This window comes from Borostomias antarcticus (assembly GCF_949987555.1).
Source record: "Borostomias antarcticus genome assembly, chromosome: 13".
NCBI classification, from domain to species: domain Eukaryota; kingdom Metazoa; phylum Chordata; class Actinopteri; order Stomiiformes; family Stomiidae; genus Borostomias; species Borostomias antarcticus.
In genome coordinates, this window is record NC_140246.1 from 19,170,597 (window position 1) to 19,195,596 (window position 25,000).

At 45.1% G+C, this 25,000-nt stretch overlaps 1 protein-coding gene across 1 annotated transcript in view; it reads right to left on the minus strand.

The window, feature by feature from the left end:
* The window catches only part of LOC311317037 (voltage-dependent L-type calcium channel subunit alpha-1C-like), a gene marked incomplete at both ends in the record, with an annotated part of 479,213 nt that overhangs the window by 214,472 nt on the left and 239,741 nt on the right, over positions 1–25,000 (minus strand). The gene's annotated exons all lie outside the window — the stretch shown is intronic.

The window sequence follows — 25,000 nt, forward strand, 5'->3', positions numbered from 1 at the left end:
GAGAGAGAGAGAGAAATAGACAGAGAGATTGCTTATATGGTGCCGTTTTACAGTAGCTAACGTTAACGTTAAGTAATTGTAGGCTATATCCCTCCGGGCAGTGATAGAGAAGGCCTCCACCACCTTTCCCTCAAGCCACTGTGCCCTCAAGGCAGTCCAGGTCCGGGTCCACCTGGCTCACCCTCCAACCCCGGACCTGGACTGCCTGTGAGCCCACGTCCACCTCTACCTCTACAGAGAGGTAGTCCCAACCTTCGCTAGGACTCTGAAAGATGCTGCCCTAAACCGGAGCCTCATCACTTCACACAGAAGCACCAGACGACCAGCACCCACCCCACCCGCCCCACTCTCCTGGACCTGCAGGGACAGGTCCTCCACCCATGCACCCAGCCCAGACCAACCCAGGACAGCTACAGACCGCCGCTCGACAGATCCTCCCAGAGCGCGCCTGAGCCCCTCCCGCCAAGACCACCATCCTACAACCACCCTCTGGACTGGCCTGCACCCCTCCTGTTCCTCTCAGCTACACCCAGGCTGTCTCAGCTACGCCCAGGCTGTCCCAGCTACGCCCAGGCTGTCTCAGCTACGCCCAGGCTGTCTCAGCTACGCCCAGGCTGTCCCAGCTACGCCCAGGCTGTCCCAGCTACGCCCAGGCTGTGAGCAGAGGGGCACGGCCTGCCCCTACCTCCACCCCAGCCTCTCCACCCAGTGATCTGAGGGACATCCAGCAGATGCTGAGCCTTCTCTGCTCCCGTCTGATGGGCCCTGGGCCATGGTGAAAGGTGGATATACAACACTTAAAGGAGTAGTAAAGGGAAAATGCATGTTTAGCCCTGTTTTAAGGTTACTTATGATCATATACAATGATATGCACCTCGGTGAGCTTGTTTTGTCAACGTTTTGATCTGAACCATTGTATATGATCATAAGTAACCTTAAAGGAGTAGTAAAGGGAAAATTCATGTTAACCTTGAAAAATCATTCAAAAAACATGTTAAACTCTCAATTTCAAAAGACAAGAAACTCACGAGGTGTTAGTTGGCGATCTGACATATAATTCGCCATGAAGTAAGATTCTAGGTTCATCTGGAAAGGCTTTTAAAAAATATTTAGCATAGAACTATTTAGTCGCAGCACATACGTGTGTAAACATCAAAACTAGGTAGCCTAGCAACTTAAACAATAACAATAGCTTCCGTAAGTAGTTCCGTAAGTAGTTCCTAAACGGTGGTAGAGCAATTATCAACTTTCTCAAAAGTGCTAGTTTTGTCAACGTTTTGATCTGAACCATTGTATGATCATAACTAACCTTAAAACAGGGCTAAACATGCATTTTCCCTTTACTACTCCTTTAACACATTAGTACACACTGGTACACACACACACACACACACACACAAAGACACACAACCAAGACTAAAGACATATATGTATGTATATCTTTTGTTTTTCTTTTCTCATTTTATTATTATTATTATTATTGTTGTTGTTGTTATTGTTGTTATTGTTTAGAATAATAATTTCTTATTTGTTTATCTCATTTTAAAAACAAAACAGTTACACATGGAACCTAAATGTTTTACTTTTGCATGCTGTAATATTCAAGGTCTGAGGTCTTTTGCTTTTGCCACCGAGAGCCGTGACCCAGACTTCATAAGAGATCTGGGAGATCCACGTTATAGTTCTACAGGAAACATGAAGTAGAGGAAAGGAGTCCATTGGTTGCCCCTCAGGATACAGAGAGATAATTGCGCCATCAACCAAATTAAAGGGGGTCACTCAGGGCAGAGACTTAGGAGGGAGGCTGATCTGGTAGAAAACATACCTTATACATTCCACTGATCTAGTAAAAATAGGAGAATTTAATTTAATTTGGCTCAAAATAAAAAAAGAAACAATTTCAGTTGAAGAAAATATATTTGTATGTGCGACGTATATCCCTGCATCAGAGTCCCTTTATTATAAAGAAGATAGCTTCTCCATGCTAGAGTAGACCAGTCATTACCAGGCCAAGGGTAATGTGTTCTCCATGCTAGAGTAGACCAGTCATTACCAGGCCAAGGGTAATGTGTTCTCCATGCTAGAGTAGACCAGTCATTACCAGGCCAAGGGTAATGTGTTCTCCATGCTAGAGTAGACCAGTCATTACCAGGCCAAGGGTAATGTGTTCTCCATGCTAGAGTAGACCAGTCATTACCAGGCCCAGGGTAATGTGTTCTCCATGCTAGAGTAGACCAGTCATTACCAGGCCAAGGGTAATGTGTTCTCCATGCTAGAGTAGACCAGTCATTACCAGGCCAAGGGTAATGTGTTCTCCATGCTAGAGTAGACCAGTCATTACCAGGCCAAGGGTAATGTGTTCTCCATGCTAGAGTAGACCAGTCATTACCAGGCCAAGGGTAATGTGTTCTCCATGCTAGAGGAGTAGATCAGATAATGGAGGAAGCTACAGACTCTAAGGAATTCTAGGACAATTGGAACCATTTAAACAAACCATACAAAGACAAATTGGCAATCCAAAATAAAGATACATGGAAGAATCACTTTGAGAAATTACATAGAGAAATCACACATAATTCGGTACAAAAAGACATATACAACAAATTGCAACTTTTTAAATCAATCATCAAAGATCAACAAAACCCCTTAGATTTCCCAATTACAGAAAAAGGAATATTAGACCACATTCGGATTCTACAACCCAAAAAGGCCTGTGTTGCTGATGGTGTATTACATGGGTTCCCAAACTCCATCAATGTGGGCCTCCCCTCTGAAAACAGTGACACACCCGTGCCCCCCCAACCCCCCAAATGTGTCCATTTTGCAAGGCAGCGTTAGCTACCCCATAATGTTACACAGCTAAGTTAGCTCGGTGGCACCTGCTGCTGCTAGTTAATGTTATGACGTTTTCACACAATACATTCATGCCTGCGGGGGGAGGCTCTCTCTGCACTATCCGCAAATTTAATATACATCTCTCCCATTATTTATTTTGATTTTTAAAATCATGTTTCATTCATAAAAACCATAGAAAATTAAACAAAAAAGTTTTCCTTTTTTTTCTAACCATCCCTCTGTGCCTCCCCTGAATTTCTTTGGGGCCCCCCAGGGGAGGCCCGCCTCACAGTTTGGGAATGCCTGGTGTATTAAATGAGATGATTAAATATGTAGACCATAAGTTCCACACTGCCCTGCTGAAATTATTCAACATGATATTAAGTGTGGGCTGTTTCCCTGATATCTGGAACAAAGGTCTATTAACAACGACCTTTAAAAATGGGGATACATTTGACCCAAATAATTATAGAGGAATTTGTGTCAGCAGCAACTTGGGGAAGATGTTCTGCTCAATTATTAACTAGAGACTACAGTATTTTCTCAGTCATCACAACATCCTGAGAAAAAGCCAAACTGGATTTCTACAAAACCACCACTGACCACATTTACACCATCCAAACCCTCATAGTGTAAACAAACATGTAAATCAAAACAAATCTAAAATATTCTCCTGATTTCTAGATTTTGAAAAGATCTTTGACTCAGTTTAGCGTGCGGGTCTCCTATTTCAGTTATAAGAAGGTGGGGTGGGAGGGAGAACCTATGATGTTATTAAACCAACGTACCTGAACAATACATGTGCCGTCAAATCTGATGATAAAAGAACAGACTTCTTCCCCCAAAGTCAAGGAGTGATGCAAGGCAGCAGTCATCAGCTCCTGGCCTCACCCTCAACAACACAGAGATCATGTCTCCTGTATGCAGATGCCCTGCTGCTGTCTACCTCCAGGGAGGGACCACAGCAGCTCCTGGATCATCTGATCAGATGACCTGCTGCTGTCTACCTCCAGGGAGGGACCACAGCAGCTCCTGGATCATCTGCAGCAGTGCTGACAGACCTGGGCCCTGACAGTCAACATGACAAAGACCAAGATCATGGTGTTCCAGATGTCAGGGAAACAAACTTCAGTTCCTACTGGTCTCCACCACCATAGAACACACCCACACACACACATATCTAGGATTGAAACTCAGCTCTACAAGGCAAGAAGGGCTTTTTATGCCATCCGAAAATCAATTCACATTAATATTCCAATTCAAATTTGGCTGAAAATTTTCAAATCAGTAATTCAACCAATTGCCCTATATGGTAGTGAGGTGTGGGGTACATTGGCTAACCAGGAATTGGGTCAAACATCAAATTGAAACCCTTCACACTGAATTCTGTAAATACATTCTAAAAGTCAAAGAAAAATTTTCAAACAATGCATGAAGAGTGGAACTTGGCCAATTCCTGCTTCTAATTGACATTCAAAAAAGATCCATCAAATGTTCTATTCATCTCAAAACTAGTGACATAATATCCCTGCCATCAACAAGCCTTACAAAGCCAAGAGGAGAACATAGAGGAGTTCCCTCAGCCAGCTGGTCCTGAGACTGACCTCTAACCCTCCCCTGATAGAGAAGAGTCCTGAGGCTGACCTCTGACCCCCCCTGATAGAGAAGAGTCCTGAGACTGACCTCTAACCCTCCCCTGATAGAGAAGAGTCCTGAGACTGACCTCTAACCCTCCCCTGATAGAGAAGAGTCCTGAGACTGACCTCTAACCCTCCCCTGATAGAGAAGAGTCCTGAGACTGACCTCTAACCCTCCCCTGATAGAGAAGAGTCCTGAGACTGACCTCTAACCCTCCCCTGATAGGGAAGAGTCCTGAGACTGACCTCTAACCCTCCCCTGATAGAGAAGAGTCCTGAGACTGACCTCTCACCCTCCCCTGATAGAGAAGAGTCCTGAGACTGACCTCTAACCCCCCCTGATAGAGAAGAGTCCTGAGACTGACCTCTAACCCTCCCCTGATAGAGAAGAGTCCTGAGGCTGACCTCTAACCCTCCCCTGATAGAGAAGAGTCCTGAGACTGACCTCTAACCCTCCCCTGATAGAGAAGAGTCCTGAGACTGACCTATAACCCTCCCTTATAGAGAAGAGTCCTGAGACTGACCTCTGACCATCCCCTGATAAAACTAAAAGAAAAACTATATTACTTATTGGAAAAATGCCACAAAAATTTAAATGAATTAGTAAGCTATTTGACCCTAAATTGAGAGTAGGGGAGGACCTGGATTGTTTTGCTTATTGTGTTTCGTAGCGGTCTATTTGGGGTTTGTAATTATCTTAACTTTCAACACATGTATAATTAGACCCAATTTAATGTTTCCATTAATGCAATTGATGCTATATATTCGAAAACCATGGGCAAAATGTTAAGCACCCCTCTCGTTCTAAGCGCAGGAGCCATTTAGCTACGCCTCCACCCGCAGCTCGCTCTGTTTCACTTGTCCCGCCCGGCACTCCTGTCACATTTGCCTGGCTAGCTCCAAACACTTGCTTGCAAGAAACTTGAAACCTAGGCTATCATGCAGCCATTAGATGTGCTAATAAAATGACATGTGTTTACAAACATTGAGAAGTAAGCACAATTCTACAATCGAAAAATACATGTAGGACCACAATTTTACTTATGTGGCGCAAAATACGTTTTCCGTTGCTAGCTCAGGCAAAAACTGTCCGATGGTGCTCAAATTTCAAAGAAGCTCGTCCATAGTAACTTGCACAAGCATGTATAAGTACGTGATTGGAGGTCTCCCTATTGTGGATAAAACAAGTGCGTTTCATTCGTTTCCCTGTTTCATCCGTCCCGGTCTTCCCCTACACATTGGCAGATTATCTGACCACTGTTACTGATCCAAAACTGAGAAATACATTAACTATACAGACTCAGTGATCACAGACTAGCCATAGAGACTGGCCGACACAGGCAGACCTGGCTGTCTAGAGAAGACAGGCTGTCAGCTGTCCACAGAGAGAGCTAGAGACAGAACAACATTTCCTTCTACAACAGTAGAACATATGAGGAAATTAGAACAAAGTTCTTTACAAAAATTAAATGTAAAGTCAAAAACTTTGATACACTCTGACCAGATGAAAATGTAACACATACATGTAGAACATAGTGTCAGCATTTTAGAAGCAGCAAGATATGTGTATGCAATAAAGCATATTGAATTGATTGAATTGATTGAGAAAGAGACAGAGAGAGAAAGAGAGAGAGAGACATACACAGAGAGAGAGAAAGAGAGAGAGAGACAGTCAGGCCATTCTAATTGAGTAGAAGTTAATGCACAACTACACTTGGTACAGTAGGTTCACCACTAGACAAACACACTTCAATATGAAGCTGCAACTCTCCAGTTAAAAGAACAACTCTCCAGTTAAACGAACAACTCTCCAGTTAAAAGAACAACTCTCTAGTTAAAAGAACAACTCTCCAGTTAAACGAACAACTCTCCAGTTAAATTGAGCAATAAACCACGAGAGGCCGATTTTATAACAGCTAGGGGGTGTTGTTAGGCATGACGCAAAGCTGTTATAAAATCACTATAACACACGGCCTCTCGTAGTTTATTGCTTTTATACAATGGTTACTACAGCTATTAGTGTAAAATAAACACACAGCAATGTAAAATATTAACATTTATTCAAAATGAAGCATCATTCCCTCAATTCCGCTGAGCAAAATAGTTCCCCTAACAAAAGGCTTGCCAAGCAACAACAACTACAATGCATTGGATCAAATGGGAGGCGCATTAATACTGAAAATGGAATGATATGCGGTCCCAGGTGTGTGTTACAAAGTATTTTAACACGGCTTCCAGCCAATCAGAATCAAGAACCAGAACTAACTGTTGTATAAAGAACAACTCTCCAGTTAAAAGAACTCTCCAGTTAAAAGAACAACTCTCAGGTTAAAAGAACAACTCTCCAGTTAAACGAACAACTCTCCAGTTAAACGAACAACTCTCCAGTTAAAAGAACAACTCTCCAGTTAAAAGAACAACTCTCCAGTTAAAAGAACAACTCTCCAGTTAAACGAACAACTCTCCAGTTAAAAGAACAACTCCAGTTAAAAGAAAAACTCTCCACAGTTAAAAGAACAACTCTCCAGTTAAAAGAACAACTCCAGTTAAAAGAACAACTCGCCACAGTTAAAAGAACAACTCTCCAGTTAAAAGAACAACTCCAGTTAAAAGAACAACTCTCCATAGTTAAAAGAACAACTCTCCAGTTAAAAGAACAACTCCAGTTAAAAGAACAACTCTCCAGTTAAAAGAACAACTCTCCAGTTAAAAGAACAACTCCAGTTAAAAGAACAACTCTCCATAGTTAAAAGAACAACTCCAGTTAAAAGAACAACTCTCCACTTAAACGAACAACTCTCCACAGTTAAAAGAACAACTCCAGTTAAAAGAACAACTCCAGTTAAAAGAACAACTCTCCAGTTAAAAGAACAACTCTCCAGTTAAACGAACAACTCTCCAGTTAAAAGAACAACTCCAGTTAAAAGAACAACTCCAGTTAAAAGAACAACTCTCCAGTTAAAATAACAACTCCCACAGTTAAAAGAACAACTCTCCACAGTTAAAAGAACAACTTTCCAGTTAAAACAACAACTCTCCAGTTAAAAGAACAACTCCAGTTAAACGAACAACTCTCCAGTTAAAAGAACAATTCTCCAGTTTAAGCGACATGAGATAACTCGCCACTTTGGCGGCCCCTCTGGTCATGATACAATCGGCACTGCATTTTAAGAACCACACTTCCCACAATCCCCAACTCACTCGCTGTAATGATGGGAGAAAAATGATAACAAACGCGCGTGGGGCAGACTGGATTCGAAGATTGTAGCTACTTTCTGGAAGAATGGGTTCAATGCAGGTAAATACCGGTCTTCTTTCTTTTATGTACATGTAGATTTCGTTTTGCAGGGCGAAGTGTTTGTTGTCTTCCTGTTATATTGTGACACGCAAAACGCGTCACTTACATTTCAACCACAAGATTTCCTGCCAGTGTACTAGCCAGTACACCGAAATTCGAAAATAATAAATTCACATTATCTCAAAGGGTCTCTAAACTAATAGTAAGTAAAGGTGAATATTGAACTATAAAAAAGTTCTCATTGAGCTTTAAAAGAACAACTCTCCAGTTAAAAGAACAGCTTTCCACAGTAAAAGGGACATTTCCCCGCCAGTGATATCAATAGGACAGTGGGTTCCGTCTGGTGTGATGATATGTGGCAGTGTGGTGAGGTGTGGTGAGGTGATCTCGCTGTTTTGTAGGCTAGCATGTCTTCCAATGTGGGCTGTAGTCCAAAATCTAATGAAAGTATTGTGTAGCCTACTGTACACACAATGGCTGTCAAAAAGTTGACTTAACTCTAGCGCTATAGCGCCAGGGCAGTGAGCTTGCCATCTTTTTTTTTTTTCAGTTGAACTTTATGACTAAAATGTTGACACCCTAATGGCTGTCCTTTTTCAGAGTCTAACAGTACAATATGAGGATGTGGAAATATATTTCAGAACTAATTATGTGCCAATATTAAATTAATTTGATGCTTTGAAGGCTCACAAATTGCATTGCCAATGACTATTTGGTTAGAAAATATAATTTAATGCAACTTCCAGTATAAACCACGCCCACTTCCGGCAGACAGATAATGATGTCTCGGGAGTGAACATCAGGTTGTCATGGCAGCATATGATGCGGGAGTGAACATCAGGTTGTCATGGCAGCATATGATGTGGAAGTGGACATCAGTGTGTGGGGGTAGGGCTAGGGGTTAGGGGAGTGGACAATGCATCCCAGTTGTCTTCTCTTGCTCATTTCCCAATGGTTGAACTCTCGTTTGACCATAAATTACACTCATGCTCGACCAATCAGAAGCCTTAAGCTACATTGAGTGCACAGTCTGTTTGTTTACACAAACACACTTCTATAAAGGACTGCACAAATCAAGAGGATAATGCCTGTGTGTGTGTGTGTGTTTGTGTGTGTGAGAGAGAGAGAAAGAGAGAGATAGAGAGTGAGTGAGTGAGTGAGTGAGTGAGTGAGTGAGTGAGTGAGTGAGTGAGTGAGTGAGTGAGTGAGTGAGTGAGTGAGTGAGTGAGTGAGTGAGTGAGTGAGTGAGTGAGTGAGTGAGTGAGTGAGTGAGTGAGTGAGTGAGTGAGTGAGTGAGTGAGTGAGTGTGTGTGTGTGTGTGTGTGTGTGTGTGTGTGTGTGTGTGTGTGTGTGTGTGTGTGTGTGTGTGTGTGTGCGCGCGTGCGTTTAATGAGAACAGACTGACTGCAGCTGCTGAACAGATGCTTGTGGTTGAGATGAGAGCGGGAGAGAAAGATGAGAGAGGTAGAGGGAGAGAGAAAGGGAAAAAGAGAGAGAAAGAAGGAGAGAGAGACAGAGACCAAGTAGAGAGAGTTGAAGAAAGAGGAGCTTGTAGTGTTTGTTGACGTGACCTCGGCCATTTTAGAAAGGAGGGATGAGGGCAGAGCTGAACAGTCCACTCAGATCTGCCAGTCCACTCCCAAGACGGTTCCGTATATGGCTGCCATGGTGCTTTGGTGCACCCTGTTCTGTTGTTTTTTCATTTAATTTAGTGTTTTGCGACCAGACCAGGATTTCCCTCACCAGAAAGGAACTTGTGAATATCAGGGAATCTACCCCTGTGGATTTCATTCCAGATACTGGAAATTCTGGTCAAAGGTGCGCTCACCTTTGAGAAACGAGCTGGAGCGCTTGTCCGACTTCGTGAAACGCGGTTCATGCATCCCTCTACCCGGTATCATATTAACAAATGTGCACTCACTATGAAATAAAATGGATTAACTCCAGCTGCTAGTAGCAAAATATAGAGTCCTCTCCCCATCCTTGGCTTTGGCGTTTCCAGAGGCACGGCTAGGTTACCATATCCCAGGGGCTGCCGTACAGCTGGGAGGCTATCGGCTGTTTAGAGCGGACCATGAAGCTGTTCTCTCCAGTAAGAGCCGTGGTGGGGGTATCTGTTTTTAGGTGAATCACTCATGGTGTGAGGACATTACTGCGATCCAGCAGTGCTGTTCTCCAGTTTTGGAAGCTCTATTCATAAACTGCAGACCATTTTATCCCCCTGCAAGTTCAGCTCAGTTATTCTGGTTGGAGCCTACAGTACATCGCTGCCAGAGCGCCGGTACAGGAAGCACAAAGCCGGCTCGCAGAACATGAGTGTTGAATGAAATCATTCAACAGAGCTAACCTGTTGTGGGCCCGGCTTCGGACTTCGGGTCCGGTCCGGGAGTCGGGTCACCCTGGGTCGGTTCCACAGCCGCGCACTCCACCCTCCGCCAGTGAGGCTGGCTCTGCTCGGCAGCAGCAGCAATCAACCAACGCTTCAACACACCTGTTGCCTGTTAGCGGAGCCTCTACGAGAGGACGCTGGAGCCTTCACTCGGGGCGTAGACATTCCCAGCCCCTCATGTGGTCTGACCTAAGCCGTAGCTCTAGCCCAGTGGTACTCTTTGCTATCGTTAGCCACGTATCACTATTTTGTTGCCTGAGTGTTTTTGCTGTGGACTAATTCGCCTGTGCTTTCTCCCGTTCACTCCGAAAAGTTCTGCCAGCGTCCTCACGCCTCTCCGGCTCCGACATCACGTCTCTTCATCTCTGGCTCCCACTCCGCGACTCTTCACTCCCGGACAACGCTCCTGGACTTCCCTCGCCGTTTCCACATTCCACAGCGGACCAGCCCGCGCCCCCTCCTCCAGGCATCCACTCCCCCACCAGGCCGCCTCCTCATCCCTGCCACTCCAGACCGCCCATCTGCTTCTCCTCCTCCTCCCTGCCACTCCTGACCGACCAGCTGCTCCTCCTCCTCCTCCCTGCCACCCCAGACCGCCCAGCTGCTCCTCCTCCTCCTCCTCCTTGCCACCCCAGACCGCCCAGCTGCCCTCGTTCCTCAGGTCCTCACACGCACCTTTACACCCCAGTCACTGATCCCCCTACTGACACCACACTGCACCCAAGCACCCCTCTGGTTTACACATACCATTTCTTGTAACGCACACATGCATACATACATTCCCCCCATTAGTTTGCACCTTACCTTTTTAGTTGTGGCAACAGTTTCTCCCCAAGATCATTATTTTTCTGGTTCCAATAAACGGCCCTTCCTGCATGTCTGTCTGCCGGGGATACTCACTACACAGGTCCAGGGTCCGGGCTCAGAATCCAACAGAACCTAAGCCATGAACTCCCCAAATATCGACAGCAGATTAAATGCTGGACCAGAGAGGACAACACACTTGACCATTGCTACACAACAATAAACAATACTTATCATGCCATCTCCCACGCTGCACTGGGCCACTCAGACCACAAAATCATCCACTTGATCCCTAAATAGAGGCAGAAACTAACTCTCTAAGCCTGTCGTTAGGACATTTAAGAAGTGGACCAGCAAAACTAAGGAAGAATTATGCGCAATGCTTCAACAGGTTGGCTGTGATGGAGGCTGTTGATTGGGCAGGCACGGAGGCTGGTAACAGCCTCGTAGAGTATACAGACACTGTGACGTCATTCGTCAGATACTGTGAGGACATATATGTTCAAACCCGCACCAAGATCAGCTACAACGATAAGCCCTGGGTCACAGCCAGACTCAGGAAGTCAAGGCTGGAGAAAGAGGAAGTAAGGAAGGCTGGAGAGAAGGACCGGTTTAAAGAGGCCAGGTACAGGTTTACCTGTAAGGAGGCTGAACGACACTTCTCTGAGGAACTCCAACACCAGTTCTCAGATGTTAATACGTCCTGTCTTGAGAGGCCTGACACAGATCACAAACTACAAACCAAAATCCTGCCAGTCCACTGACGACCCACGCCTTACCACCGACCTGAACGAGTTCTACTGCAGGTTTGAAAAACAATGCCCCGCCAACCATCAGCACCAGCTCCCCAGCCCCGCTATCAGCAAAGGCCCAGACCTCTCCACCGCTGCCCCCCCCCACCACTGCAACACAGCCTCTCACCATCCTAGAGAAGGATGTGAACCGTCTGTTCAGGAGACAGAACCCCCGGAAAGCGTCTGGACCAGACTCCATGTTGAAGTTCTGTGCTGATCAGCTGTCCTTGGTGTTCATGGACATCGTCAACACCTCACTAGAGACATATCATGTTCCAGCCTGCTTCAAGACCTCCACCATCATCCTTGTCCCCAGGAAAACAAAGATCAGTGCCCCTGACCTCTGTAGTAATGAAGGTCTTTGAGCGCCTTGTTCTGCTGCACCTCAAATCAATAAGGACCCACTCCTGGACCCCCTGCAGTTCACCTACAGAGCAAACAGGTCTGTGGACGACACAGTAAACATGATCCTTCACTACATTCTACAGCATATGGAACACACAGGCACCTACGCCAGGATCCTGTTTGTGGATTTCAGCTCTGCGCTCAACACCATCCTCTCCCCCATACTGGAGTACGAGTTCTCCCAGCTGCACGTGCCTGACTCTGCCTGCAGGTGGATCACTGACTTCCTGTCCTATCCTATGCATCCATTTACCATTTAGCAGAGAAAAACGTTAGAGATGGTGGATGTCAACAACCTCCAAAATGAGACGCTTCAACCTGCATGGACTCAAATACTACTTCACATCCTTTCAAATACGCATCCAAAGAAAAAGTTTGCTTGATTCTGCTTGGAGTCTCGTGTTGGGTGCCTTTGCTTGAAACAAGAAAAGGCAAGGTCAGGTGAGTAATTGAAATGATTCTGAATAGTATTTGGTTCCAGGTCTGTAGAGAGGACTGGAGGGGCCCTCAGAGAGCAACAACTTTTCAGTTAGCTTTCTGTTAGCTTGTTTCAGCTGAAAACGAGTCGTGATGTCGCTGATGACAGAAAAAATAACTGTACTGAACTGTATAATGGCTGGCAAAATAGCTTCTCTCTCTCTCTCTCTCTTTCTCTACCTCTTAGTTAGGGAATTTTAGTGGATTGCATTGACCATCTGTGAAAAAATTTTCTACCAATAGCTTTCTTCACTAATGTGTTCATCAAGGGGTCTACTAACACCAAAAAAAAGGTTCCAACCCAAATCTGCGGGGAAACTTCTGGGGAGCCAATCTAAATCAGGGTGTCCGGAGGACCTGGATGAAAAAATTGAAAAATAAACTTTTTTTCCAAAAGGTTGTAGGGTGTCCATCTTGGGTTATTTTTGGGTGCTGAGTTCATTCCAACCATTACTTTTGATTAAAAATGAATCTATCTTCATGAAATATTGATATTAGGCCTATTGCATTTTAGCCCACTTCTCTAAATTCAAGTGTTTATGGATATTAAATTGTGATAAAACCACTGTGAAAACCATTTTAAAATCACTGCCACTGAAGAAAGAAGTCACTGTTACTGTATACTGATTACACTTGTTTTGCACATGCTACGTATACCGTAATATTCGGTGTATAAGTGAAAGCGACAACTCCGATGAGTTTTTGGGATTTGAGTGACGTTAGGCCCGTTCGCACCCACGGATGGATTTTGCGGGAGGCTAAAACCACTTGCACTTGCACGTCCGTAGCCTTCATATAGACTCGTCTGCAGACACGCTTTTCATGTTTGATCGCCGACTCAAGCCTTTTATTATTCTATTGAAAATAATGTGTTTGTTATTATTGCATCTGTTGCACTATCAAGCTGTTTTCGATGCTTGCGCGCGCGCGCTCTCTCTCAACAGTCTTTACGGTTCAAGGAAATTGAAGTGCCATTTATTTACGTTTTGGATTACTGTAGGCTAGTGCATGGACTTATTTATTCGAAAATAATATTGTTTGGATATTATTTGTTTGTTGTACGCCCACCAGTAATGTTGATGTGCGCTCTCCCAATATTCCTCTCTCTCCCTCTCTCTACTACTGTAGCGGTAGTGATGTAGGCCTATAGCCTTAAATTATATGCGAGTGCCTGACAGTTTAAACAGATAATAGACCTACATTAAAACATTTGGAATAATTTGTTCAACCTATTCTGTTATCAACAAATAGTTGTAGAAAAGGCATTTCCCTGTGGGAGAATAATCTGCGGTCTATAGGCCTACACCAGGCAGTAGCCTATATATTTTATTCTGTCAACCAGTTCTCAAAAATAGACTGTGTCCTATATATTGGTGAGCCGAATATTACGGTAATTCATTTTCTGCCGTTGGTAATTCATTTTCTGCCGTTGGTTATTCATTTTCTGCCGTTGGAAAAAAGGATCGTTTGACATAGCCTACTGTAGAAGTTCAAAGAGAAAACATGTTGTAGGCATGAAAGTTACCTCTTGCCATGGTAAGTCTTTCTATTCTGTTGTCTCTAGTTAAATGACTGCTATATCAATTTTATCTCAAAGTAATATTGAAATATATCCCTGTAGCCTACTAGTCCAGACTCAGACACTGACCTTCAGTTTAGCTGTACTTAGCTAGCTAGCAACAATTAGGTGTAATCACAGCCAGGTCATGTTCTGGTTAGGTCTATAATTACTGCATGCATGACATTGCCATTTTATTGGCATGTCCATGGTTTATTGTGTCTCAAAATAGTGCATGACATGTAGGGTATGTTGTTACACAAATTGTCTTCTTTTCTCAGGCCTGTGCGGATGATGACATGACTGGACCTGGGTCCAGTGAGTTGATGTGTTTTATCTGTGATGGTCCTGAAACTGAGAGAGAAAAGCTCATAAACGTCACCAAAAGAGGTCTCCCACAGATCTTAACAAATTCAGAGCAGGTTGGTGATGCAAAGCTGATCAGGAGATTACAGAGTACTACAGAGGCCTGGAACAATGGAGAAGACTCCGAGCTGCAATACCATAAGGATTGTAAAACTAAACTTTACAATCGTGTGAAAAGTATATCCACTGCAATTGCTAATCGTAAGTTTATTTTATTTTTTTATTATTTTTTTTTTTTACATTTATATATTAAGAAATAGTATTGCTCATAAAGAAAACAATATTTCTACTCAAAACAATTCTCTAGAGCTTGCTGAGGAGGGCCGATGCTCAGACAGGAGCAAAAGACGCCGGACACTGTCTGGGCCAAGTGCCACAAGTGCTTCCTGCTCCACGCCTAAAGCCTCATCAGCACACCTTGTATACCGTCATGTGTGCATACTTTGTAATAAGGGCATCGACGTTGAAGTATTACAAAGATATCCTAGTAAGTTTACAGTTAACTGAGTCTTTCAAAATTTCAAATCGATTTTTTTTGTATTCCTTTTATTCCTTTCTCTTTACTGTGCTATACTCACTTTAATCATGTGTAATTACATGGCATCACACAGACAGAGCAAGGAAAGTCTACCGTGCTCCTGACAGTCTCCGCCAGGACCGACTGAAGAAGAGTTTAATGGAAACTGCAAAGAGACGAGGAGATGCCTGGGGACTTGAGGTTGCAGGTCGCCTGTCTGGTATGATAGATTTTGTGGCAGAAGAGGCACTGTACCATCTTCTGTGCCGAAGGCGATTCGAGATCCCAGTTACAAACCCTGAGGTATTTAATCATAATAATCATATGCACTTTTGTATTGTACATTTACAGACCTAAATGATCATTTTAAACTTATTGGACTCATACCAAGCAGTCATAAGCGCTGTCATCAGATGAGATGTAGGCTACCTGACGCAGAGGACTTTCTTTTGGTTGAATGAAGTGATTATAATGAAAACAATCTTCTTGTTCTCAGGCTGGACGGCCTATTGATGAAGAGAGAAAAATTCTGTTTGAGAATCTGTGCGACTGGATAGATGAAGTAGTAGAAAATGATGTCACAACTCTTGCAGAGATCCACATGAAGATGATAGAGCTTGACCCCACGGAGGACAAAAGTCTGGCATACGGTCGGCGGTATCTGAAGACAATGCTTCAGGATGAGTATGAGGAGTCTCTCTACTTCACATCAGATGAGAGAAGAGCTGACATTGTGTGTCTGAAAGACTCAACAAATGCAATTCTTCGAGACTACCGTCAGCAGGTCAACAACCCCTCACACACCCTGAATGACGATGAACTCAAAGAACTCACAATTTCAACTGCCATTAACCTTATCTGTGGAGAATTGGCAAGAGTTTCACTTGACCAAAAGCAGTACCCTTCCGTAGACAGCATGACCAACACACAGAGCCAGCTTTCTCTTATTCCTGACAGCCTCCAGAAGCTATTGAAGCCAATTGTGAAAACAGATGAAAAGGTGGCAGTCTGGGGCCAGAACCTGCTGAAAGCCTACCGTCCTCGATCAGGAGTCATGCCCTCTCAACTCGGACTCACAATCCAGCTTGACCACATGTTTGGATCCAAGTGGTTGATTGACCGTTGTCATCACTTAGGTTACGCCGAGTCATATGCTGAGCTCCAACGCTACAAGTATTGTTACTTGAACATGAAGAACGGACATGAGAGCATGGATCACGATGCCATGATTACTGAGGCGTCTGAAGCAGGAGCCTTGGAGACTGAAGAAGCAGAGGTTGATGCACTCCTATCTTCAGAACAGGCAGAAGAGCCAGAGAAGAGTGATGATGTGATGGATGAGGATCGTCAAACCTCTACCCTCTTCATTCCAGAGGAAAGCACAGTTCAACAATGTGTTGGGGATAATATAGATCTCAACATTGTCTCGTTAAACAGCAACACAGCATTCCATGCTATGGGCATGATCAAAGTTATGTCACCGGCCCCTGCAACAAGCCAACAAGAGCTTCTTGCCACAGTCCCAAGAAGGCATATAACTGTCGAGCAGAAAGCAGCAACACTCAAAGCAGCAGATATGAAGATTCTGTATTTTCTTCCAAAGAAGAAAGTAGGATTGGCAGATGTTAAGCTTATCCCGATAAAAGATCTCCAACAAGAACCTCCCACTATGAAGCCAGGGGACATTGCCTGGATGGCAGGATGGGTCATAAAGGCTTATGATCCCACATTTGAACACGCCAACTGGAATGGTTTCATGAAATCAATACACCGACCTGAATGCAAGGAAAAGTCCCTCATTGACTTTCTTCCAATCATTGAGGGTGACCCAAATGAGTACAGTACCATCTATACTACACTAATGGCGTGCCTACGCAGCTCGCAGTCTCCTGCTGTCATTACCTTTGACCTGCCAATATGGCTGAAAGCAACTCAGATAGTCCTCCAGTGTGAACTCCCCATCATCACAAGACTAGGTGGGTTTCATCTCCTGAAGAGCTTCTTGGGATCCATCGGGATGATCATGGCAGACTCTGGGCTGCAAGAGATGATACAGATGGTTTACCCAGGCAGCAACACCTCAGAGCACATCTTATCAGGAGGGGCTTATGCCAAGGCCATCCGGTTTCACCTCCTTGCATCTGCAGGAATTGCCAAGTTTTTGCTGAAGGATGTTGTGTTCAGCACACAGGAGTATGAAGACATGGAGGACTTCATCAAGAGAGCAAAAGATGAAAAAACTGGTGATTAAAATATTGAATCTGTATTTTTTTTTAAATATCTGACTATGCATATTGCTGGGCTGAACTCATTCTTTCCTTCTCATGTGAATAAAATTTTCAAATATTTTATACTTGACAGGCTCAACATATGCACCAAGGATCGTCACTGTGTTCCAGGAGAGAATGGATGAGAGGTTGAAGACCCTTGCTGAGGGAGGAAGGACACCTGCTCTCTGGGTCTGGTACTATGGCCAAATAGACCTCATAAAGGTATTTATCAGGAGTGAGCGTGTCCCAGACCACACAGGTCATCTCAGCTGCATCATCCAAATGCTGAACACCTTTGCAGCAGCGGGTCACCATCAGTATGCAAAGGGAGCCAGGCTGTATGTACAGCTGATGCAGCAGTGGCAGGCCAGTCCCATCTTCCAGGAAACTCTCACCAAGTTTACTGAGTATGGTAACCATGTGGTCAGGTTCTCAGACCATGAATGGTCAGGCACATGGACTGACATCACCATAGAAACCACTCTCATGCGTGAGGCTAAATCCTCTGGTGGACTAAACAGAGGTCGCTTCCGAAACGAATCTGCCCACAAGTCTTGGGTTCAGACACTGAGCCACTTTTCATTCATCCACCAGGAGCTTGAAAGAAGCATGGTCAAACGCAGTGTACCTGTCCACACAGATGTCCAAAAAGCCCAGATGAAAAGAGATGATGATGCTGTCAACACCATAGTTGGATGGTTGGAACAAGTCAATCCCTTCGATGCCACAAGAGACAAGAATACCCTGGTATCTTTCTCGACGGGGTTCAGCAGCACTCCTGGAGACCAAGTCAATGCTGATCAGGCAGAGGCGGTTGGAAGAGCCATGCAAGCCAAGATGGATGGGAAAACGGTTTTGGATCCACTAGAAACCAAGCATAAGGTCAAATCCTTAGCAAGCCTACGATCTGGACCCAAAGTAAATGGTGAAAAGCTAGTTATTGACTCACTGAAGCTCTTCAACCGCCTCATCATCATAAGTGAGCGGGAAGTCAAGACTAAAGTAGCTCTGCGCTTCGAGTTGACGCCAACACCTATGTCTCTCTTCGACAAGAACCAAAAGATGCGAAAGCCAGACAAGGCAGCCCTAGCAAGATTTCTGAAGACACATGTTGAACCTGTCGATCAGCCTCCCTGCACAAGCCTGGTGATTGATGGTGGGTGGCTCCTGCATAATGTCAAGTGGGGGGCTAACCTCACCTGGAAGGAGATCGCAGAGAGCTACCTCAGGTTTGTGAGGTCCATGGGGAGCCAGCGCCTTCGGATCACTGTGGTCTTTGACGGCTACAGCAGCTCCACCAAGGACCATGATCACTTGAGAAGAACAAAGAATGCATGCTGTGACATTCAGATCCATCCAGACATCAAAGTCATTGTCCCAAGAGAAAGGTGCCTTGACAACAAAAGGAACAAGGCCCAGCTCGTTGTGCTCCTTGCTGAGACATTCAGTAAGCATGGGATCAGAGTACAACAGTGCTCTGATGATGCAGACACTTCTATTGTCCAAGCAGCTCTTGAGGAGGCAAGAGAGTCCCCTGTTGAAGTGAGGGCAGAGGACACTGACATCATGGTTATGCTGATTCACCATTTCGCAGACCATCCAATCTTCCTCACAACAGCGAAAGACACATCTTATGATGTCAGGAAAATCCGGGAGGCCCTCCCAGAGAAACACAGGAAATATTTGATCTTCTTGCACAGTTTCTCTGGCTGCGATACAGTCTCTGCAATTTCTGGCTTTAGCAAAGCAACTTTGCTAACCAGGCTCTGCAAGACTGATGGAGCAGAGAAGGCCATGGATGTGTTTATGGACATCCAAGCAGAAAAAGAACACATTATGAAAGCTGGCTGTGAACTCTTCATGCTCATGTTCAATGGCAAACCACCTAAAGAGTTAGAGGACATGCGATTTGACATTTTTTGTAAGCGAGCTGCTACTGGGACCATAAAGCCTGAGAAACTCCCCCCGACATCAGGAGCTGCAGGACAACACTCTCTCCGGGCCTACCTCCAAACATGGGACTGGCTGACACTGCAAAGCCCATCACACGATGCCCAGGAGTATGGATGGCAGCTCTCTGAGCAAGGATATGCTCCGGTCCCTTCCACAGACCCCATTGCACCTGACTACCTCCTGACATTCGTCAGCTGCAACTGCACAGGCAACTGCAGCACACTCAGGTGCAGCTGTAAAAAACAAGGAGTCAGGTGCATCTCAGCTTGCGGAAACTGTCATGGCTCATCTTGCCAGAACATTAACCAGCCAGAAGATGAGACAAGTGAGGGAGATAGAGGAGCTTGAAAAAATAAAATAAAAAAAATAACGACATTTCCATTGAGTTCTGTTTAAATTTGTTAATAAAATACTTTTTTTGTAACAAGGAGTGTTTTTTTATAATAAATAATGGTTGGAATGAACTCAGCACCCAAAAATAACCCTAAATGGACACCCTACAACCTTTTATTGGAAAAAGTGTATTTTTCCATTTTTTCATCCAGGTCCTCCGGACACCCTGATTTAGATTGGCTCCCCAGAAGTTTCCCCGCAGATTTGGGTTGGAACCTTTTTTTTGGTGTTAGTAGACCCCTTGATGAACACATTAGTGAAGAAAGCTATTGGTAGAAAATTTTTTCACAGATGGTCAATGCAATCCACTAAAATTCCCTAACTATCTCTCCCACTTCCCACCCCCTCATTCTGAACTCAAATAATTAAAAATCTACACTTGAAAGAGCGAGAGAGAATATCCCATTCAGCAATAATTGGATTTCCTCAGATCAACTGGAGTCCTAAATCTGCCCTTGGCACCAGTTGTGTGTGTGTGTGTGTGTGTGTTTGTCTGTATGTGTGTGGATGAGCAGATTTGATCCCATGTACTGTATCTCATACATCAATATCCTAAGCAGGGCCAATAATAACACTGTGATGATCCAGCTTTACGCAGCTACAGTGGGATCCCCCTGGTATTAACCTTAGCCTGCTACATGATAGCATTAGCTTTCACCCCATAGACTTATAGTGCAGTAATGTTAGCCTGCTACATGTTAGCATTAGCTTTCACCCCATAGACTTAGAGTGCGATAACGTTAGCCTAAGCTACAGCCACTGACTGTGTGTTAGCATTAGCATTCCATACATGCTGTAGACTCAATGTAAGTATGTTAGTATACTGAGCAGATGGATGTTGGGATGGATGGATGGAGTAAGAGAAGGAGTGGAAGGGAGGGGTGAGATAGAGAACATCTCCATATGAATGTCATCTCATCTTGGTGTATTCAGGGGAGAGGAGGGGGGAGAGATGGAGGGAGGTTACTTTAGTTTATTGGGATATCTGTAGCTGTTAATGGTAAAAGTAAGCAGATGGGTTTTTTCATTAGACATATATTCCTAAAGACCAGCGTGAGACTAGCTTCCAATCTATATTCCACCCTTAGCCATGATAGTTTCTAGCCTGGCTTCACCAGACCCAATTCGCAAAAATGTGAAGGGTCTGGAAACTCACAGTTGCTTTCCGATTTCCAAGGGGCGTTACCAACAGGCATAGATCAAAAAGCCTCTGGACCAGTGGTTCTTAACCTTGTTGGAGGTACTGAACCCCACCAGTTTCATATGTGCATTCACCGAACCCTTCTTAATTGGAAAAATAAAATATGATTTTTTCAAATTCAAAACATAGGTATATATTTTACTGGTGCATAAAATGAACCGTGCATCAACATCACTGTGTTCAAAGAACAAAACCATCAAAACATGATTTTCACACAAAAACAAAAACATAATAATGAATATTTAATGCAAATCAGTGTGACCAGTTCAGAAAGTCGACTACTGAGCGCACCAAATTCCCTGCAGCACAGATGATGATTTGGCCAAGCGATGTAACGTGATCACCTGCAGCCAATGATGGCTGATCTGCAGAGTGAAATCGAATGTGAGCTCAGAGATCAGGCTGGCGACGCTGATCCATATTTAAAATGTTGGACCTACTTTTACACCTAAGGGCAAGATGTGCTGCCACATGTTGGGCTACTTGTAGTTTCCCCTGATTTATTTAGCTGCACTGGACCACACAGCCAGACAGTCATCCAGCCTGGATAACCTGGACAGCAGAGGCTGGCTCCGGAGGGAGAGAGGGAGGGAGGGAGGTAGAGAGGGAGGGAGAGAGAGAAGGAGGGAGAGAAAGAGGGAGGGAGGGAGAGAAGGAGGGAGAAAGAGAGGGAGGGAGAGAGAGAGGGAGGTCAGGAGTGATAAGTAATCCAGGAGGAGAAGCCTCACCTCAGAGGAGGAGGAGAGAGAGAGAGAGAGAGAGAGGAGGAGGAGGAGGGGGGAGGGAGAGGAGTGGAGGAGAGAGGAGGAGGAGGGGGGAGGGAGAGGAGTGGAGGAGAGAGGAGGAGAAGGGGGGGGGGAGAGGAGTGGAGGAGAGAGGAGGAGTAGGGGAGGGGGGGAGTGGAGGAGAGAGGAGGAGTAGGGGGAGGGGGGAGGGAGAGGAGTAGGGGGAGGGAGAGGTATGGAGGAGAGAGGAGGAGTGATGGAGACAGGAGTGGTCTTGCTGGGAATGGGGGTAGGTCCTGAGGAAGGCTTGGAGACAGTATTATGGGATAGATTAGATTAGCCAGTGTGTGGAGAAGCAACAGGAAGACATGAGGGTGAGAAGAAGAGAGAGGCAGGAAGAGAGAAGGATATGAAGGAGGAGGTAGGATCTATCTACCACACAGGTAGGAACTATCTACCGTTCCCTGGAGGAGGGCTGGGGTTATGGTTAGAAGGGTTAGGGTTAGGGCTGGGGTTAGGATTAGAAGGGTTAGGGCTGGGGTTAGGATTAGAAGGGTTAGGGTTAGGGCTGGGGTTAGGATTAGAAGGGTTAGGGTTAGGGCTGGGGTTAGGATTAGAAGGGTTAGGGCTGGGGTTAGGATTAGAAGGGTTAGGGCTGGGGTTAGGATTAGAAGGGTTAGGGCTGGGGTTAGGATTAGAAGACCTCGACACAGAGGAACAGAATGAGATGAGAACAGAAGAAGTGATAGAGATGAGAGAGTAAGAGAAAGAAAAAGAGAAAGAGGGAGAGAGATGGGAGGGAGGGAGGAAGAGAAAAAAGCTGCTTTGGAGGCGGTTGCTAGGCAGCAGACTCAGGCGGCTAACTATAGCCCTGGGCTGAGGCCAGAGGTGAGAACCAGAGTCTCCCACTGCCGCGTGTGTGTGTGTGTGTGTGTGTGGGTGTGTGTGTGTGTGTGTGTGAGTCCCATCCTAAACCATATCTATTCTGCTCTGGGGACTTTATCTCTTTGCCTCCTCCCCTCCCCTCCTCTCTCTCTCCCTCCATCCAACCCACCTCCCCCTCCAAACCCATAACAAGCTCCTAACTTTGTTAACAACAAAAAGATATAGAGATAGAGAAAGAGGGACAGAGAGAGGGTGAGAAAAGAAGAGAGAACAAGAGAGAGAGAGGGAGGGAGAGGGAGGGAGAGAGAGAGGGAGGTAGAGGGAGGGAGAGAGAGAGGACAGAGAAAGAGGAAGAGAGAGATCTACACGGGAAAGCAGATAGATAAAAACAGACAGCTCCTTATATGGGTGTTTGTGTCGCCCGAGTTGCCTGGCAACCTAAACGTTTACACAAAGACTGATTATCACAGTAGCCTGTTTGCTTCTCATGCTTTTAATGACTTCACAGTCGTAGGGAACATCTTGAAAGAGTGTTCTGACAGAGTTCATTACTGTATCTGTCTAAATAACTGAAAAGAAAAACTAGTTCTTAAACAAGGTGTACCTTCTCATCAAGACATAAAGGACAGTATATGTGCTACATTTCTCAGCCTTAGCTCCTTCTACAGAGCTGATATCAGTTAGACGACGCCCACACACACAAGGGCCTATTTTAGATTTGAACTTAAGTGGGAACATTATAAAAGCATACATTTGAGCTCCAGTCAGATGTGATTATCCTGATGGCTGGTTCTCCTGAACTGATGATCATGCATTTGGCCCACATGTGTACGTGCTGCATACATGCTGCATTGATAATAATCGATAGGGTTAAAAAAAGAATTTTACCTAAACATTACGTCTGGTTTTTTACTAACGTTACTAAATTCAATAGGTGAGGGAGCCTTGTTGTGGCTCAAATCTTGCCGTGTTTGCAGTGGTAGGAAAGTTGTTGCCGTTAATACAGGATTGTCCCGTATTGAAAAATAAAATACTGAATCAATACGAGACGCAAGGATTTCCCCCTATTTATGTGCACAGAACTGTAGTGTTGACAGAGGCTCTGAGATCTATAGCCAAGCAAACAGATTCAACCAGATACAGCCGCTCACGCGTAGAAACCAAACCAGTCCTGTCAGAACCAAACCAGTCCTATCAGCGGTTCTGTTCAGATACAGCCGCTCACGCGTTAGAAACCAAACCAGTCCTGTCAGCGGTTCTGGGCTGTAGGCGCACATGGTAGAGAAGGACATCTGTTAAGCGTTTGTGTACCAAATAATTGCTGGGGACAATTCAGTACTCTCTGAATATTGATGGGGACATGTCCCCACTGTCCCCCCTAAATTCTATGCCCATGCACACACACAAGTGTATGAACACACAGACACACGCACGCACACACATACACACACACACACCAGAGGAGATGATGGATGGCGTTACTATAGTAATACAGGTGAGTGTTTGGAGCTGGAAGTGACGTCACACCCGAGTCGACAGCTTTCCAGTTACAGCAACATTCCTATCAGCTGACCCCAACATTCCTATCAGCTGACCCCAACATTCCTATCAGCTGACCCCAACATTCCTATCAGCTGACCCCAACATTCCTATCACCTTCTTAGCTTATCCTTTTTTGCACTAGCATTGTGTACTTGCACCTGCACCCTGTCCAATGTTGCCTCCATGTTATGCACCACAACCTAAAGCAAATTCCTAGTACGTTGAAAAACTGTATGGCAATAAACTGCATGTCGATCATTCCCCCCCCCCCCTCCCCCCAACGTACCTGTGATCACCCCCCCCCCCCCCCTCACCCATCTGATAACGTATCTTAAAATTCCAGGATTAGGGGGAGGGTATAAGGCATGGCCCCACATACAGAGAGGGACTATACTACCCACACTGCACCACGCACAGTGGACATGACCTCACACAGTAAGGGACTACATCTCCCATAATACATCATTGATCATGTCATCAATTGGATCATCCCTCCCTTCATCTCTCCCCTCTCTCCCTCTTTCTCTCCTCCTCCCTCCATCTCTCTCTCCATCTTCCTCCCTCACTCTCTCATCTCTCTCTCCTTCCATCTCTCTCTCCCTCCATCCATCTCTCTGTCTCTCTCTCCCTCACTAGACTACCCACACTGCACAACAGTGGACATGACCTCACACAGTAGGGGACTACATTGTGGGATCTCCCACAATGCATCATTGATCATGTCATCAATTGGATCATCCCTCCCTCCATCTTTCCCTCTCTCTCCACCTCCCTCCACCTCTCTCTCCCTCTTTCTCTCCTCCTCCCTCCACCTCTCTCTCCCTCTCTCTCTCCACCTCCCTCCACCTCTCTCCCTCTTTCTCTCCTCCTCCCTCCACCTCTCTCTCTCGATTTATACCTCCCTCCCTCCCTCTCTCTCTCCTTCCATCTCTCTCTCCCTCCCTCTCTCTC